Below are 7,029 nucleotides of genomic sequence, written 5' to 3'. Positions count from 1 at the left end.
AGAATTTTATGGAACCCGAAGGTTCATTACCATGTTCACAAGAGCCCTCCACTGGTCCGTATCCTGAGCCAGATCAATCCAATTCATATCATCCCATCCTAACTCTCTAAGATCCATTTTAATATTGTCCACCCACCTACGCCTTGGGCTTCCCAGTTGTCTCTTTCCTTCTGGCTATCCCACTAATATCAAATATACATTCCTCGTCTCCACCATTCGTGCTACATGACCTGCCCACCTTATCCTCCTTGCCTTGATCATTCTAATTATACTTGGAGAAGAGTACAAGTTATGAAGCTCCTCATTATGCAGTTTTCTCCAACCTCCTGTCACTTCATCCCTCTTCGGTGCAAATATTCTCCTCAGCACACTGTTCGCAAACACCCTCAGCTGCATTACTGATAGCGACTTCAAGGAAACAAACAAAATAAGACCAATGCCAAATAACGTGAGCAACTGGCAGAGAAAGCTTAAAGTGGAGTCAAACCCGGGCATCAGAAGCCACGCAGTTCCCATGAATCAGNGGGGGGGGAGGTTATAAGAAACCGGCATAAAATGAATAACATCTAGACTAAGTAAACAAAAGGTAAAGCTATCCCTGTAACGGGTCCTGGAAGCCCACAAGGTTGTGAGACGTCGAGGCTCCCATATTTTCTATATAATCGGCTGACAGATGGTGGTGAGGCTCCGGCCTCCCTTTGCTCCCAAGAAGATTCCTGGTACTCATTTCTGTTAGAGGCTGAGTCGAAGCTAGGGCCATAGTGTGGCTGGAAGGATTATGTCAATTGAGAAATCCAAAGACCTCATCGGGAACCGAACCCGCAGCCTTCCGGCTTGTAGCACAGTGCCTCAACCTACTACGCTACGGCGTGCCCCAGATTAAATAAATAAGTAAACAATAAAAATATAGGTAAATAAAGAAAGCGTAAAGAAAAACGATGAATAACAAGATGATGGAGAAAAAGTATAAACAGAAACATTAAGACGAAAACAGAAGCAAAGAAACAGAGAAACACAGTAGGAAACAAAATAGGGAGGAGAGAAAATGGAACCAGTGAGAAAGAAACAAAACGAAAAGAAACGAAGGAAAGAGGAAATAAGTAAACACACTATAAACCTAAGAACATAGGCAGAGAAACTGTCTACCCGGTCTACTACGGTTTGACTAAAATATATTTGATAATGCATCATTATCAGACAGTGACGTAACTCGTTACGTCATCATTTCAGAGCTACTACACTCTGGAGATCTGAGGCGCTCACAGCGGTGGTCATGAAGAATGCCATCTTCTGGGATATAGCGCCGTGCAGTCCGTTGAAAGTCAACTGACGTTTCAAAGAAACATATCGCCTCCATCTTCAGGGTTGAAGAATAAGCCGAGCAAGAAACCAGTATAAAAGAAATTTTGGTGTGCATTTCATTAGTGAATATTGTTAGTGGTCATAAATATACGCAGATGAATTTATTCACTGTTTTCCTAAAACGAAATTCCTTGGCTTTAGTCCGCAAGAAAACTATACCGACAGAGCGACCGTCGCTTCTAGGCGAAGTTAGTGCCAACTGTTTTCCTTAAAAGAAAAATTAAATATACTAAGCGCAGTCGGTACAGCTACTAGCTACAGGCTGGACGACGGAGGGGTCGGAGTTCGAGTCCCGGCAGGATCAAATATTCTCTCTTTCCCACAGCGTTCAGACTGGTTCTGGGGCCCACCCAACCCACTATCCAATGGGTACCGGGAGCTCTTTTCCCGGGGGTAAAACGGCCGGGATGTGAAGCTGACCACTCACCTCCAACTAGTGTCGAGGTCAAAGAAAGGTGAATCTATACATCCAGTCCCCAATACGCCTTCATGGCCTCGTGCTTAATTAAATACAGGGACAATTTTTCCTTTTAATAGACAACCATGCAACACACCAAACCGGAAACAGAGGGTATTCAATATATAACTAACATCCCCAACTGTCCTATATGACGTTTTTCCACCACGAAGGGGCGCAAGCAGCCTGCAATCTACAGTGCCACCAATATATCATACGGCGAGACAGGATTATGGGTGTCATGAATTTTGGATTATCTAAGATTGAATTAAAGTACCGTTAAAACAGAATCCAATGATTTTTTATCTAATAGAATATGCCTTCCCCCCTGCCTCTAAACAAGTGACTGTATATCATTTCGTAACGCCTGCTTCGTGGTTGTGTTCAGGGTGGAAAAGGGGATGAGCCACGAAAAAGAAATTAGCTGTGATTGTTTTCCGGTTTCTGAGAGGGAATGTGTACAGGCTGTAGGAACAAGAGGGATATTGCAGTGGTCGGTCTGTATAATCATAGGGTGAAATGTAAATCGGTGATTTATATTCATACGTGTGGAAGTGAGGTCCGCGCTTGCGCAGGAATTAATATCTTCAATGCGATCATTTATTTACATATTTATTTTTCTTTCTGCCTGACAGCCGGAGTGGATGATGGGAAAACGGCTTAGTGTAGGTTCAGGTCTAGTTCCTCGCTTCCGCGATACAAGCCAGTAAGCTAGGTTCAGGCTATGTCTGTCTTAAGTACCAGAGACGCTGGTATGCAGAAGCGACGGATATGTCATCTAGAGGAGGGGTCATTTTCAACGTTTCATATTACAAAATTTATATATTAGTTGCTCAAGTATCCAAGAAACACTCCGCCTTCTCCTCCTCCTTATTACTATTATTATTTCTAGGGCCACGCGGTAGCTTAGTAGATTGAGGCACTATGCTACTAGCCGGATGTTAGCGGGTTCGATTCCCAGTGAGTTCATTGGATTTTTAGAATCCAATACAAATCATAGATGTTTGGTGTGTGTATACGTTTATTCTGTATTTGTATTGTCCGGTGTTTAGGTAGAGGCCTTGCGACGGGCTGATCACTCACACAAGGAGTCCTACCGTCTGTAAAATTATCATGAAACTGAAAATCAGAGGCCAGGGCCCAAGGGGGCTGTAGAGCCAGTGAATAACGAATCAAATTATAAATTAATAAACCCATATTTTAATCTCCTGGAAGGCCTACTCAGATAACGCTCTGGGTCAAGTACAAGTCTCCCAAGTTCTGTTCGCTTTCTCTTCGTTTCAACACGAATTCGATTTCTGTCCCTCACTTTCGCGTTCAGGTGCGTTTCCAATAATTTAGCATCTGTCCTCATGTGAAGATATTGTCGTGTAGCAGCCCAGTAGACATTCATTTGGTTTCCCTGCATTTATTCTTCGACCAGGCTCCTTGCTACCTTCCACTGGGGCTTTCTGTTCACCTTTACGGTAACTTCATGTTCATATAATAATTTATCAGCCGATGACACTGGCCGCGAGTTCTAAGTCATGAAATGTCTTCACTCGCTCGATTTATGGGGTCGTAGGTTCGAATCCCACTAGAGGCATTGATGTCTGTGTGCGTTTATTCTGTATTTGTGTTCTTATGTGTGTAGGTAGCAGTTTTACGACGGACTGATCCCCCATCCAAGGAGTCCTACCGACTGTGTATAGGATTAAGAAATTAACAAAGGACTGTACAGCCAGAGAGAGATAATGATTTATCACCTGAAATATCACTATAACTTCATGTTCCGATGTTTAGCTGGGGCATGTGGTGTGTTACAACGTTCCGACCTAAGCTGTAGCAGCCATCTTGAATTTGGAGCAACTCCAGCTCACGATAAAATTGCCCTTTCGGCCAGAATTATATATTAAACATGGACCGAGAAACGAAAGGACAAAAATGTTTAACGTGTGTTTTAAAATGGGAAATAAGATTTTTAAACGAACCTTACCTTGCAGGGGGCTGACGGGGGGGGGAGCTCCTACCAAGGGGAAAATACTCGCTCTAATCTCATACAAAACACAAAGATTGTCGCCAAAATGGCGATACACAAAAAGAACCCGCTCGAAAAGTAAATCAAGAAGAGTATGATCATGCTTATGTGTGCTTCCAAAACGCGATTACAAACGCAGTTTTAGTTTACGGTCAGCAATTTTTTCCCAGGTCGATCCATCCTCAGGTTTTATTTAGAGATTTACAAAATTCACAATTCCGAATACGTTTTCTAAATAGTGGAGCCATCTCTGTTTGCCTCTGTAATTTAAGTACCATTCAGTCTGTTCCCTTACTTTTATTTTTTTCGTAAATAAAAATTGGAAGACGCGTTTAGATAAAACGTACAAATATATCTAGACCTCTATTCGCTACATCCACAATAACAATAAAAGGAGATGTGTTCCATTTAGCACTACTCGCGCTCCTGAGGGTATGGGAGGAAATTCAATACAAACACGAATAGCACTTCAGCATCTCTTTCCTCTTCGTCTAAATGCCACCAATCCCTGACTTCCACGTTACAGTAAGCGGAAACAAAGGAATTCATACGCGGACAGCAGGTGACATAAAACAAAGCTACAACGAAATTCCTTTAAGTGTAGAAACTCATTTTAAGGCCAAACCCCGGTCCTTTTCTTCACGTTTCGTGTAAACAGTAGGGCATATAGAGGTCAGGTAAAGGTAAAATTGTCCCTATAAGAGAAAGTAAAGCTATCCCTGTAACAGACCGTGGAGGCCCATAGTTTTGTGAGACGTCGAGGCTCCCACATTTTCTACACAACTGGCTCACAGATGGCGGTGAGGTTGTGAACATTATGTTCCGGCCGCCCTTTACCCCCAGGAAGATTCCTGGTACTCATTTCTGTTAGAGGCTGAGTCGACCCCAGGGCCATAATGCAGCTGCAAGGGTTAGGTAAATTGAAAAAAAAATCCAATGACCTCATCGGGACTCGAACCCGCGACCTTCCGGCTTGTAGCATAGTGCCTCAACCAACTACGCTACCGCGTGTCCAAAATTGACCCTGTTCTTAACTAATTATGCACTTGGCCATGAAGACGTATGGAGGAGTGGAAGTGTAGACCCATATTTTCTTGGCCTCGGCATTAGTTGGAGGTGAGTGGTCAGCTTCACGCTTCGGCCGCTTTACCTCCGGGAAACGAGCTTCCGGTACCAATTAGATACGAGGTTGGGTGGACCCCAGAACCGGGCTGGACTAGTTGGAGAAAATTCTTGACACTACAGGGACTCGAACTTCGACTCCTCAGTCATCCAGTCAGTAGCTATACCGACAGCGCTATCCCGGCTCCCAATAAGGTGTCGAGTAGTGTACCTAATTTCATGGAGCTGAGCGCTTCTTGAGAAGCCGCCAGTTTTGCAGCTATTGAAGAACTTCCCAGCGTTTTATGGAACCAGAAAGTTCATTACCGTTTGAACAAGTCATCCACTGGTCCTTACCCTGAGCCAGATCAATCCAGTCCATACCATCTCAACCACGGGGATAAAATGAAAACTCAGTTTGTTTCTTGAACAGTTATATACTGAAAAGTGTCGCGTAGTGATAACGCTCAAGAACTGTATTCGGATGTGTTCGGTTCCATTTTCTCTGCCTCGACATCGGTTATTTTTATTTAGGTATTTACTGGTTTCCCTCAGTCCTTCTAGGAAGGTCTGGGAAAGTTTCCTTCCACACGCATTCCAGTTCAGTCTTCACGGTCATCCACTCGTTTGGCGTTACAAATTAAACTGTTTAGAGCACCCTTAATTGCGCTTGGAAAAACTCCTTGGAGACGCTATCCTAACTTTAAAGTTAACACATGAAACATAACCTGGAAACATTTTCAATTTACAACTGATGTTACCATCCGCGGAATTCAACTTTATGTACTTGTGGTTTTATTTGTTTGATCCATAGTTTCTTTGGCAGGGCCACAGTGGCACCGAAAACCATTCCTTTTCTGACATTTATTGGATTTTTCAATTGAACTAATCCTTCCAGCCTCACTATGGTCCTGGGGTTCACTCAGCCTCTAACAGAAATGAGTACCAGGAATCTTCCTGGGGGTAAAATGTGGCCGGTGCGTAAGGCTGAGCCGATTGTCTAGAAACTGTAGAAGCCTAGACGTCTCACAACCCTATGGGCCTCTACGGCCTGCTACAGAGATAGCTTTATTATGACAATTTAAATACTTTTATACCTTACATCTAATTTAATGTCAAATTGTTAAGTACGATATTGCCTGTGATTAGCGAGGAAACGGCAACTTTGTTTAAATTTTGATGAGGGTTAGCAGAGTCAGCGGTTCCCTTAATCATCAGTTACCCATAAGGCCTTATTCTTTTTATCCGCAGTGTTTTTCAGAAGTTTAACCTGATAATTACTTAAATGTTATGTTACGAGACTCAGCGCATGTTCCCAATCTCGAAGCCCTACGGACAGTTCCCGACGTTTGTTTCCAAAGAGTATAAACTGCCTCAGATTGCCACTCAATAGTGCCAGGCACTTCCAATTACCCGGAACAGCTCACGATAAATTTCTCCTCAGAGAGAATCTCACCCCCACAGACAACGGTCTTCAACCCCCTTCCTCCCACAGCCAACACCCCACTGCCCAGCATAATCGGCGACTAATGGAATGAAATTGACTGAAAAAGGGTATAAACCCCTTGTATCTCATTCGTCCATGTACTCTGAAGCGATTTCTATCGGTGTCTGCGCCTCGTGTGCCGTGGTGATGCAATTTAAATAATTTCCTTGATGCATTTCTCTTTCGTACTTTCTCTTTGACATCAGTAAAAATAAAAGAAGTTCTGGGAACAACTAATCGAGATTTTGAAAAAAAAAATACGGACCGCATAGAAAACTATACGTCCAAAAAATCTATTGTTGCGTGTGTATTCGTTGCCGCGGTAACATGTTTACGGGGCCGTTGCCTAGAAATGATACACGTGCAGATATACAGACTGATGAGAGGGATTTATGAAATACGCCGTTGAGATGGGCGGTGGTCCGGGTTCAAGCATAGTTCAGTACATGTGGGATTTATGGTGAACAAAGTGGCACTGGATCAGGTTTTCTTCGCGTACTTAGGTTTCTCCTGCCAATGCTCATTCCACCGACTGCTCCACACTCATCATCTACCATCCGGGGCTGGTACAGTAGGCCAATCAGAGGCCGACGTACCAAGTGGACT

The sequence above is a fragment of the Cryptotermes secundus genome, unplaced genomic scaffold (assembly GCF_002891405.2).
Source record: "Cryptotermes secundus unplaced genomic scaffold, Csec_1.0 scaffold644, whole genome shotgun sequence".
Classification (NCBI taxonomy): Eukaryota; Metazoa; Arthropoda; class Insecta; order Blattodea; family Kalotermitidae; genus Cryptotermes; species Cryptotermes secundus.
Note: the sequence above shows the minus strand (reverse complement) of the source record.